The 12,713-nt window shown below is 44.4% G+C and overlaps 1 protein-coding gene and 1 pseudogene across 9 annotated transcripts in view; both read right to left on the bottom strand.

Moving 5' to 3' along the window:
- Positions 1 to 12,713, bottom strand: part of AKAP6 (A-kinase anchoring protein 6) — a 456,973-nt gene that overhangs the window by 275,556 nt on the left and 168,704 nt on the right. The gene's annotated exons all lie outside the window — the stretch shown is intronic.
- Positions 1,119 to 12,512, bottom strand: LOC311612087 (neurofilament light polypeptide-like; annotated as a pseudogene). The gene is made up of 3 exons: positions 12,475 to 12,512; positions 2,572 to 2,723; positions 1,119 to 2,323 (listed from the first exon to the last, which is right to left on the bottom strand). The product of its transcript is annotated as a neurofilament light polypeptide-like (transcript).

The following is a 12,713-nucleotide window of genomic DNA, read 5'->3' as shown; positions in this document are numbered from 1 at the left end:
GGTATTATTTTAAACTGGCATACCCCCTACTGCAATTTGTTCTCCACATTGCTACCAGAGTAACCTTTACAAATCTGTTACTGTTAATTCTCTGCTTAAAGCTCTTTAAGTGTCCTACTAAGTAAACCCAAAGCCTTCCAAGAACAAACATGAAGAAACCTCTTTCCAGCCACTCTCCCCTCCCTGGCTTCACTGGACCATGGTGTCCTCCTGCCTCGGGGCCTTCATACATGCTATTTCCTCTGTTAGGAAAGTTTCCCACCTATAATACCCTGTAACTTATGGATTCTTACCCCTCAGACCTCAGATTAAATTGTATTTCTTCAAAATTCCAAACCTTCACCTAAGTCAGAATCTTTTCTTATAGATTCTTATAAAACTACTAGTGGCCCGATGCACAAAATTCATGCATGGGTGAGGGGGGTGTTCCTCAGCCAAGCCTGCATCCTCTCCAACTTGGGACCCCTGTGGTATTGGGCCTAAACTGGCAGTTGGACAAGCCCCTTGCAATCGGGATTGCTGGCTCCTAACTGCTCATCTGCCTGCCTGCTTGATCATCCCCAACTGCTTTCCCCTCCTGGCCTGATCACCCCTAACCACCTCTGCCTTGGCCCTGCCACCATGGCTTTGTCCGGAAGGATGTCTGGAAGGTCTCATGGTCTAATTAGCATATTACCCTTTTATTAATATAGATAGGATATGACATACTGCCATAACTATAACATATCTACCAGTATTACTCTATGAGAATATATACTTCATGCGATAGGAAGGCATCTAATACATTACATTGTATATGTTGTAAGTAGTAGGAAATACTATATTCGTAGCAATAATATACACCCTGTGACATCTCTTCCTGATTTGGGAATGGTTCCCCAGTTCTTTGAATGTTTCTTGGCCCCTAATGTTTTTATTTTTGTTTGTTTGTTTGTTTTGTCATTCAGTGTAACTTTATTTACTATTTATTGCACATGATTTGAGGTCTTTAATTTCTAACCACCAAAGATTCAAAGGACTATTTTTCCATGAAATTTAAGATTAACATTAGTGCATTCGTGTATTCATGTGTTTTTATTGTAAACATCTGAATTATTCACATTGTCATAAATCCTGAACTCATAAGCGTGGACCATGCACAGGCTGGCAGCAAGCCAGGAAGCCTCTCTGCAAGCAAACAGACAATCTGCATAAGGAGAAAAGTCATAGCACAACATTTAATGCCCAACCTGAGTCACCTCAGAATGTTACATATATTGACTTCTTAATTCATATTGTATCGGGAACTCTACTGCTTGGTTGGTGACAGGGTTGACCTGGTTTCAGGAGGATTATTCCTGAAATGATTAAGGAAAGGGGGGCTCAACCTTTCTTCTTGGTTGCTTGCTTCTCTCCAGCACCTTTATCTTTCTTCTTGTCCTCAGCTTCTTGGGCATCTTCTCCTTCACCTTCACCTCCTTCTTCCTCCTTTGCATCCTCAAATTCTTCCTTGACACTTTCTTCCTCTTCCTCTCCTTCCTCTTCCTCAGCCTCTTCCTTCTCCTTCTCCTCCTCTTCAGCTTCTCCTTCAGAAGGGGGTTCATCCTTAGCTTCTCCAGCTTTTGTAGCCTCAATGGTCTCTTCTACCTCAATCTGCTCCTCCTGGACATGGCTGGTGTATTAAGAAGGGAAGGAGCGAGCATACATCAAATAGGAGCTGGTCTGTAAACTACCAGATCGACTAAAGACCTGGGAACTCTGGGAGTGGCCACTGGCCCTGCTTCCCAGGCTGGTGAAACTGAGCTGGGTCTCCTCACCTTCCAAAAGTTTCCTGTAAGCTGCAATGTCAATGTTCAAAGCCATCTTCACATTGAGGAGGTCCTGGTATTCTTTTAAATATCATGCCATTTCATTCTCTGTAGTTCTCAACTCATTTTCTAATTTGTTGATGTATCCTGCATAGCACTAACGTTGGCGTTCTGCTTATCCTCCAGCTCTTGTAGCTGCTTTCCCAGAGCTTTGCTCATGCCCTGGCATGCTTCGATCTCCAGGGGCTTGGCCTTGAGCAGGCAGCAGCTCTCGGACACCTCGTCCTTGCTGGCGCACACCAAGTAGGTGTTCTTGGCAGCGCTCTTGGTGGTGAAGCGGCTCTTGTACCATTTTTCAGCATTCTGCATGTTCTTGGCAGCCAGCTTCTCCTACTGGGTGTGATGTCCTTGAGCAGAGAGGTTGGACTTGGAGAACATGTCCATCTCCACGGAGATCTGAACGTACTGGTTCTGCGCCTGCAGCTAGGTGATCTCCTCTTCATGTACCTTCTTCAGAAAGGTGATTTCGGCCGAAACTGGTTTGGCTCAGTGGTAGAGCGTCGGTCTGCAGACTGAAAGGTCCCGGGTTCTATTCCGGTCAAGGGCATGTGCCTTGGTTGCGGGCACATCCCCGGTGGGGGGTGTGCAAGAGGCAGCTGGTCGATGTTACTATCTCATTGACGTTTCTGGCTCTCTGTCTCTCTCCCTTCCTCTCTGTAAAAAGATCAATAAAATATATTAAAAAAAAAAAAAAAGATAGAAAAAGAAAAAAAAAGAAAGGCGATTTCGTCCATCAGGCTGTCGATGCACTTTTTGAGCTTAGCACCTGTGAGAGCTGCCTCCTCTGCACCTTGGCTTGCCTCCATCAGCCAGCCCTTGGCGTCCTCATGTTTCAGCACTTCTTCCTGGTAGCGCTCCTGAAGGTTGTGCCAGTCCCTTCTGAGCCCCGGTGCCTCCTAACTGCCCACTGCCTTCTCCTCACCAGGGATGGGGTGCGGTGGGGCAGAGCGCAGGCATCCATTTTCATTGAAATGGTCAGCCTGGCCTGCTCCACTGGTGTCCCTAGGCAGCCCAGGGGCAAGCAGTGATCCCAGAGATGCTGCCACCTGCCTGCCCAGTCCCCAATCGCACCTGCCTGTACCCCACAGGCAGTGTCTGGTGCTTCCTGCCCCACCTGCATATGCAAATTTACCTGCCATCTTTGTTAGGTTAATTTTCATATCACTCCTGATTGGCTGGTGGTCGTAGCAGAGGTAGGGTCAATTAGCACCTTTCTCTTTTATTACGTGTAGATACTGTTTTTCCTTTAAGAATTTGTCTCAATCTTTAAATAAATACTTCTGTGGTTATTTAATTACCTTGTTTCTCCCACTAGTTTGTATGCACCACAACAGTATAAAACACATAGAAAATAGCTGACTCACCAGGATACTACAACACTTAGCAGAGTGATCTGCATAGCACTCCAAGACATATCTGTTGAATAAAATTTCAGGCGGGGAACCTTTTTTCTGCCAAGGGCCATTTGGATATTTATAAGATCATTCAAGGGCCATACCAAATTATCAACTTAAAAATTAGCCTGCTATATTTAATTAACTCACTGCTAATGCCTTGGCAGGGCCAGACCAAATGATTTTGTGGGCCTTTTAAGGCCTGCAGGCCTTATCCACCCCTGCAGTAAATGAATGATGGATGACATTTGGAATGTATCTCTATGCCTTCATGTAATTTCTTCCTCTGATTATGTAGTGTCAGTTGACTCCAGTGATGAAAAGCCCAGGCTTCAGAGTCAAATTCTACCTCTAGCACTAGTTAGCCATATGACCATGACCCAGTAAATTGATGTTGCTAAGCCTCATTTCCTTCATCTGTTAAAAGGGAATAATAATAAACCATGTCATAGGGCTATTGTGAGACTCAAAAGAAACACTAGTCTGACACATGGATAGGTATTTAATGAATGTTCACTCATATGATTATTTTACTATTCAAGTATATTTAGGAAGAAATTTTTTCAAAATGAGAGATACCCTTATGGCGATTATACTGCACAAAGTGAGAAAACAGTATTAACTGCCAAAATGATCTAAATGGAATTGTGTGGCTTTAATGCTGCATACCTGGACCAGGATCTTTAAATAACAAAGTCAGAAGCCAAAAATCACCAAGGAATGAGACAGCCAAATAAAGTCACACTTTATACAATTTTTAAGGAAAGTACCATATTTTTCCATATATGAGAGGTCCCCACTTTTCCAACCCCAAATTAAGAAATCAATATTTTAAACATTTTGCTGGTTTTCCTCTTAAGGCCTTCTTTTTTGGCATCTTAAGGAGTTGTTCTTCCTGTTTTCTTCACTGTTTAATCATACACTCAATGGGAGGAGGTAGAAATTGTCTCGCTGCAGCTCTATTTCCATGCTCTTTTGCATAGCTGATTACATTCAGTTTGAATTTTGCAGAGTATGACAACGCTTACCGGTATTTATCTTTTCATTTTTTGACATCTTTATGGGCTAAGAATGCTAAGGTCCCTGTAGTATCTGTGCATTCTTCACCTCCACCTCCAATTATGGCATCAGCTGATATCAGTAACAATAAAGCTTGTGATTGGAGGAAGTCTGTTTGACAAGGTATGGGCAGCTACGCACCCATGAGGCTCCCTCCTCAGCTGATTTCTGTGTATAAGACGCCCCTCAATTTTTAGTTTAATGATTTTAGAAAAAAAATAATGCCTTGTACATGGAAAAATCCAGTAATGTTGGGAATTCCAATTTAAAGGCAGGTTGTAATTTTTAAATTTAGTAGCTTAGTATTCAGAACTTACTCCTTTTTGAAAATGTATTATAACCCAGACCTCAATGGTTGAGCACTGGCCTGTGAACTAGGAGGTCACGGTTTGATTCCTGGTCAGGGTATATGCCCCAGTTGCGAGCTCAATCCCTAGTGTGGGCCATGCAAGAGGCAGCTGATCAGTGATCCTGTCATCATTGATGTTTCTGTCTCTCTCTCTCTCCTCTCTTCTCTGAAATCAGTTAAAATATATATTTTTTTAAATGTGTTATAAATGATGGTTAAGTTCCAAGCTATCCCATTAGTTGATATTTAAATTACTAACTAGTTAAAATTTACATTATATTCTACTCAATTTATCATAAAGGCACAGCACTGTACCTATTTGAGTGAGGTTAGAGAAGCATTAAGAAAAAGTGTTTGTATGATGGGTAGAGAAATAGGAATTTGAGAGTTCAGGTAAAACTTGGGCACCTAAAAGTGTTATCCACCTGTTTCTGGATCGGGTTGAAACACGGAAGCCCTCGGAAAGCTTCGGTCCCCATTTTTGTGGTCATAGAACCTAAAGACCAGGCAACTGTCTGGCTCAAAAATAAGGGGCCCTCATGAGACCACATATCAGAGAATAGGGTATGGCTCCTCTTTCCTAGGTCTTCTCCTGAAGATCCCTCCCCTACCCAGTCCTTTGTTTGAAAAACAAATACTGCACTCAAAAACAATTCATGCTCCAAAGCAAACCCTCCCCCACCTGTTCCCACCCAGGCCAACATCTGTGCATGGTGGATTGTCACTCATGGGTAACTATTTTTAATTCAGACTGCATTTTTAATGTGAAAAAAATCCCTCCCTGAAAAACAAAACAGGAAATTCTGCTTTGTTCCTTACCCATAATTAAGTAACTTAGGCTCTAGTTCCAAATGCCTTTCTAGAGTTCTCTCTTTTTTTAACACTACATTTTGCAACCAATTGAACATGCAATTTAATACTCATAATTTAGAAATTTTAAGATCTCCCCATTAAACTATGCAAGATTGTATCAGTGTTTATTGCTACTTCAGGGTCAGTTTCATGCCCTGATTTAGTGTTCTTACTAAGAAGAGGGTTGGAAAAAGAATTACACTGTTTTAATTATAGGTACAGTAAAGACAATTTCGTACCAGTAGTATGCCTCCACCCCTTCCTTCCCTGGTATCTGTTTACCCTTCAATTACTAATGTAAATTCATGGACCTCTCACCAGAATGGTGCAGTTCCCCAGAGCCCCCACCACAAAGACTGGCCACGTGCTCAGATTTCTTTCATCTCTACCATATTGGAACTCTATGATCCTGGATGCATTCCAAGGACCCGTAGCAGACTGAGAAGAGCAAGTAATAACAGGAAAATGGGAAGCAAAATACAGTTTAGTTTTGATGGGCAAGGGGAAAATTCACATGAACAATCTGTCAATATCTTTATTTATACTACTAGTAACCCAGTGCATGGATTCATGCAGGGGCGGGGGGGGGGGGGGCGGGGAAGGGAGTCCTGGCTTGGCCTGTGCCCTCTTGCAATCTGGGACCCCTCGGGGGATGTCCAACTGCTGGTTTAGGCACAATCCCACAGGCCTTTGGCAGTCAGACAACCCCCAGGAGATGTAGCAGTGCACAAGTGGCAGGCAGCTAGGGAGGAGCCCAGGCCGGGGCAGGGCACAACATTGGCTATGCCTGCTGCTGCTGCTTGTTAGTGCTGCCGCAGAGTCGGTGAGGCTCCTGCCACTGCAGCTGCACTCGACAACTGTGAGCCAGATTCTGGCTGAGCAGTGCTCCCCTGTGGGAGCACACTGACACCAGGGGGCAGCTCCTGTGTTGAGCTTCTGCCCCCTGGTGGTCAGTGTGTGTCATAGCGACCAGCTGTTCTGGTTGTTGGGTCATAACAGTCCCTTAGGCTTGTATATATACAGATAGTAGCAAGTCTTGAGAATTTCCATTTTCTACCAGCTAAAATCATGAGTGAAATAACTAATCTCCATGATTAGCCCCAGTCTCCCAACCTAAAGTTATAGCTACCTCTTCTATACCTAAAGCAGTAATGATTTGCATTATTTCGTTAGACTCAACTTATTAAACTTTTACATACAGTGATGTGTATCAGGTGCAGTGGGAGGTACGAAATGATGATAATCTAGTGCCAGCACTCATGCAGTCCACATCCAGCACACACTTTTTCATACTATAAATTGCCCATAATAAGTACTAGTAAATGAACACAGAGTGCTGTGGTGTGAGAGCTTTGGAAGGACCGATGCATTCTCACAGCAACTACCACTTACCTGAAGTGCTTACCACACCACCTGGCATACAATAAGTTCTTAATATTTGTTACTGTGTCAATGTTGTTAATAATTAGCACTACCTGTGTGACTTTACCTCTCTCAATCTCAGTCCTCTCATCTGTAAAATGGATGCAATAATATCACCTATTAAAGAAGAGTAATAGCACCTTTCATCCCATGGATCTCAGTGCCTTATATGTAATAGAAAATTGATAAATATTTAGGGAAAATAGAAAGGAAAGCAGGAAGGGAAGAAGGGAGGGAGGACAGGAGAGAGGGGGGAAAAATTATTATTATTACAACAGAGAACAGTTAAAAGCTGGTTTTGTTTGTTTTATTTAATCACTAGAGGCCTGGTGCATGAAACTCATGCACAGGAGGAGTGTCCCCTCAGCCCAGCCTGCACCCTCTCCAATCCGGGACCCCTTGGGGGATGTCTAACTGACAGTGTAGGCCAGATCCCCTAAACCAGCAGTCAGACATCCCTCTCACAATCCTGGACGGTTGGCTCCTAATCACTCACCTGCCTGCTGGCCAAGTTGCCCCCAACTTCCCCTTTTCTGCTGGCCTGGTCGCTCCTAACTTTCCACCACCACCAGCCAGGTCAACCCCTACTGCCCCCTCTGCTGGCCTAGTTGCCCCTCATGGCCTCCTGGCCTGGTCGCCCCATGCAGCCTGCTTGTTCAGTTGTCTGGTCGTCTCTCACTAACCCCCCTGCCAGCCTGGTTGTAGGCAGCCATCTGTGAGGGCACGAGGGTTAATTTGCATATCACCTCTTTATTATACAGGATTCCTAGATTTATATCCTATTTCCCTACAAAGCATTCACTTAACCTTTGTTAAACTAATTTTCCATCTATAAACTGCAATTATTTTAAATACACCTTACCCTTAATAAATTAAGCAATCAATAAAAAATGGTTATCACAGTAACTGAACTACAGAACATTTCAGTATAAGATATTATTAGACAACTAGAGGCCTGTTGCATGAAATTCATGCAAGAATAGGCCTTCCTTCCCCTGGCTGCTGGCACCGGCTTCCCTCTGGCACCTGGGACCCAGGCTTCACTCCAGCTGCCAGCAGGCAGCCAGGACCCGGACTTCCCTCTGGCTGCTGGCAGGCACCTGGGACCTTGGCTTCCCTCACAGCTCAGGCTTCATCCACAAGGTCATCCGAAAGGACATCCAGAAGGACGTCCAATCTAATTAGCATATTATGCTTTTATTATTATAGACTCGAGGCCTGATGCACAAAATTCGTGCAAAGTGCTCTGCCCTGCTGAAACCGGTTTGGCTCAGTGGATAGAGCGTCAGCCTGTAGACTGAGGGGTCCCAGGTTCAATTCCGATCAAGGGCATGTGCCTTGGTTGCGGGCACATCCCCAGTAGCTGGTGTGCAGGAGGCAGCTGATCGATGATTCTCTCTCATCGATGTTTCTAACTCTCTATCCCTCTCTCTTCCTCTCTGTAAAAAATCAATAAAATATATTAAATAAAATTTTAAAAAAAGTGCTCTGCCCTCGTAGCCATGGCTTCATCCAGAAGGTAGTCTGGATGGTTGTTCTGCTGTTCAGTCTAATTAGCATATTAGCTCTTTATTATATAGGATCGTGAGTTTTACCCTAAAGTGTTTTTCATTTGTTTGGTTGGTTTTGTTTTAGTAAGGTGTTTGCCAATTTGCTTACAAGATATGGTCAGCTCTATATTTAAGTAAAAATATCATATATTTTGTTTTAGCAAGGACAGGAAAAGAGAGAGCTTGCTATTTTCTAGACTTTCAAATTTATTCTTTAATGTGACTTTGAAACTCAACCAATTTCCAAAAAGAGCAAATATATTCACCTTTATTGGAAGGACATCTACTATTCTAGTTTATCAGCATGTTTTATGTCATTTCCCTCTTCATTCTATAAATCTTTCACAGCTGAATTTATCCTGATAAAGCCAAGAATTTTATCCTAATCCCCTTCCAGTTTCCCACAATTCCGGTGTGCTGACAGAAACAAAACTAAGCAGTCTTTGAAATATTCTCATGGAATCACACTAAAAACACAAACAAATAAGATCAGGAATACACAGCTTCAGGAAAGATGACAATGGAGAGAGTGTTTTAATTCATAGAAAAATATCCACAAAGCAGATGGCTAAGAATTCACTGTTCCTTCCCCCCTCCTACAGCATATTGTTACAAGACTAAACACTGACTTCAAACATGCAAATGCATGAAATTGCTTCCAATTAAATCAGTAAATAATTGCAGAGCTCACATTGTGAAAACCTTAGTACTGCTTACTTGCAACATAGCTGTGAAAACAGCAGCCTGTAACCTGTACCTCAATTGTTTTTCATCATTCTTGGGATACTACTTCACTAATGATTATGCATTCAAAAATATGCATGGTAAACGTATTCCACAAAACTAACAACAAGGGTTGGCAATCAGTAAATGTTATTAAATGAATAAACAAATATGTAACATGAACTGGTTTGACTCAGTGATTTCTAATGTTCCTTCTAGTAGTAGAAGGTGGGAAGATTCGATGACTGTTCAATGGATGCTGAGCCGAGCCAGCAGAACACATGGGGAGGAACAAAAAAACCAAACAAACAAAAAAAAAAAAATACATAGGTCAGGGATGCCAGGTAGATATCTAAGGAAAGATCTCTTCAGCATTTAGACAAACCTTTCCCATCTATGATCTTCACCTCATTATCATACACCTCATAGGTACCAGATTTAGGGCAGAGTGGGCCAGTAGGAATTCTCCATAGTCTCCTATAAGCACAAGAGTACCAATCAAGGGTCCTCTAGAGATCCTACTTCAGAGAGATGGCATCTGGGGACTGACACCCCATCTATATATATAAAAAGCCAACGACCAGAACAACTGGTTGTTATGATGCCCACTATGGCCAGTGAACTGGCTTGATTGGGGGGTGGGGCCAGCCAGCCAACCTCCCCCAACCCTCCTCCAGCTGGCCTCACCCCTGATCAACCTCTTCCACCCCGATAGAGGATAGAGGGCAGGGCCACCAGCCAACACCCCCACCACCATTGTAGCCCTTTATCCTGGTCGGCCCTGCCCCTGATTGGCCCACCCCATCCCGATGGGCCTACGGACCCTCGCCCTGGCTGGCCCCACCCCTGATCATCCCCCCCACCCAAATAGGGGGCAGGGCCTACCATCCAACCTCCTGCAGCTCCTCCCCGGAGCCAGCCCCGATCCTGATTGCTGTGCCCTGACCCCAATCAGGGGCAGGGCCTACTAGCCAACTGCCTGAAGCCCCTCCCCTCAGCTGACCCCAACACCAATAGGACCTGTAGCCCCTCTCCCTGGTCAGCTCCACCCCCAATTGGCCTCCCATTCTAATCAGGGGCAGGGCTAGCTGGCAACTACTCATGGCTTCTCCCCTAGGCCACTGAATCCCAATCAGCCCCTCTCATTCCATTCAGGGCAGGGCTGGCCGGCCCACTACCCACAGCCCCTTCCTATGGCTGGCCCCACTCCCAATTAGCCCCCAGCACTCTGATTGTCCTGCGGCCCCTCCCCCCAACCTATCCACTCCAGATGGACTTCCTCACAACAATCGGGGGTGGGGCTGGCCAACCAACCTCCCACAGCCCCTCCCCCAGTTGCTGACCCCGAATCAGCTCCCCACCCATTTGGGGGCAGGGCTAGCTGGCCCACTGCCCACAGCCCCTCCCCACAGCCAGCCCCACCCATGCACAAATTCATGCACTGGGCCTCTAGTATGAATATGAATACACAAGCACTCTGCCAAAGTCATATCACCCCAGTCACTGTCACAATAAAAGGGAAAGCTAAATGAAAACGAAGGTCATGACTTAATGTTAGAAGTGAGCCTGATAGGTTTTGATTCCCATTAACTTCCAGGCTCTTTGCCACAGAAAGATCATCACTGTTATGAAAATAACTAGAGGCCTTAAAAGGAACTGTGGGCCTTAAGACTGTGGTGGGCACAGGGGTGGGTCTCAACCCATCTTCCGTGCCCCTGACCAGCCTCTCCCACCACAGCCCCCAGTCCCCTGTCTGCTGGCAGCCCCATTCCACACTGACGGCTCCTACCCCATTTGCACCCACTGTTGGGTCAGAGTGGTTGGGACCAGTGCTATCAGCAGGTTCCAGCAGTGGCTGCTATCCCAATCGCCCCTCAGGAGAAGGGGGGGGGGGGGGGTGGAGAAGCCCTCAAGGGTGATCAGGACCTGTGGTGGGTGCTGGCAGCAGGTGAAAGCAGCAGCTCCAGCTCCAGCTGCATGTGCGAGCCGGGCCTCTGCCAGCAGTGGGTGCAAGAGGCAGCTGCTAGTTCCAATCACCCCTCAGGAGCAGGAGGAGGTGGAGAACCCCTGAGACATGATCAGGGCCAGCACCCACTGCTCGCATCAGCTGATGGTGCTGAGCAATTGGGGCTGGCACCGGGTGCCGGCAGCAGGTGCAAGCTGGGTCAGTGCAAGGATGCAAAGAATGTTCAGTAACCACCAGAGGCTCACCCCGATGACAGTGATGAGTGCCCTGCCTTAGTCTGGTGCTCCCTCTCACGTACTCCACCATCCTGCCGTGGCCAACACCCACCATGTTCTGTGCGCACCCCCTGGTGGTCAGCGCACACTATAGTAATCAGTTGTTTGGTTAGTCTACCATTCAGCCTATTTGCATATTAGGGTTTATATATATATATAGGTAATCAATAAGTATAAATTATTTATTAGACTAGACAAAGATCTGTTTTGCTTATTGGTAATATTGGAGCCAGTAAAATATTAATAAATTAATGAACTATGCAACACTCTTTATAAGGCCTTTTAATCTTATATATTCATATAAGTTCCTTATAAACTTGTATAATACATATCTTCCACAAAACCAACAGTATAGCTCCCAACTGGGTGTAGAAAGCCAAGGGACTTTATACATACATACAAACTCTATGTATCTATATATGGTATATACTATCTATCCCTCTACCTACCTACTTATTTATCTCCCTACACACACAGCCCCTGCTTAATTAGCTAGCACAATGCTTTTCTCTATAATATGTGTACATTTTATTGGGAAATAAAAGAGGTTATTTGGGTTTAAATTTATAGTATTTATTCTTAAGCCATGCATCAAGAGTAACAACAACAAATTCGTTAAAATGCACTTAATATGACTACAAAAAAATGTAAATACGTTGATTGTATAAAATTCTAAAGTTCATTGATTCACTACATCCAGAATGATTTTTCTAAAGCATGAATTTAATCATGTTCGTTCCATGAACAAACTGTCCTAAAACTAAAGTCCAGTTCTCTCAATATGGCTTTTTAATATGACTTTTTTCTTCACAATCTCACCTTCGCTTGCCTACTAGTTTAAAGCCTGTTTCCTGGTCCCTTGAACCTTTTGCTCCATTTTTATCTGTAGCTCTTTGAGCCTGTCATTTTCTCTCTTACATCTGCATCTTTGAACATGGCATTCGTTCTGTCTAGACATTTTCCACCTCGGTTCACCAGTTTGATCCCACTTCTCCCTTAGGTCTCAGATTAGACTCACTCCTGGAAATTAGACTCACTTCCTGTCTGAATTAGGTGCTCCTTCTCTGTCCTCCATATGGACCTATTGCTGTCTGGCCTTAACGACTGTTCATGTGCCTATATCCCCCACTAGGCTCTAAACTGCTTGAAAGCAAACACTATGTTTTGTTCACTGTTATATTCTTAGCACCTAGTGTTTGGCCCATAGTAAGTGCTCAATAAATATAAATTAAATAGGGAAGAAGGACCCAAATTAACTATAGGTGGTTTCTGAGCA

This window comes from Pipistrellus hanaki (genome assembly GCF_964339955.1).
Source record: "Pipistrellus hanaki genome assembly, chromosome: 1".
Classification (NCBI taxonomy): domain Eukaryota; kingdom Metazoa; phylum Chordata; class Mammalia; order Chiroptera; family Vespertilionidae; genus Pipistrellus; species Pipistrellus hanaki.
Note: the sequence above shows the minus strand (reverse complement) of the source record. Positions and strands in the feature narration are given on the sequence as shown.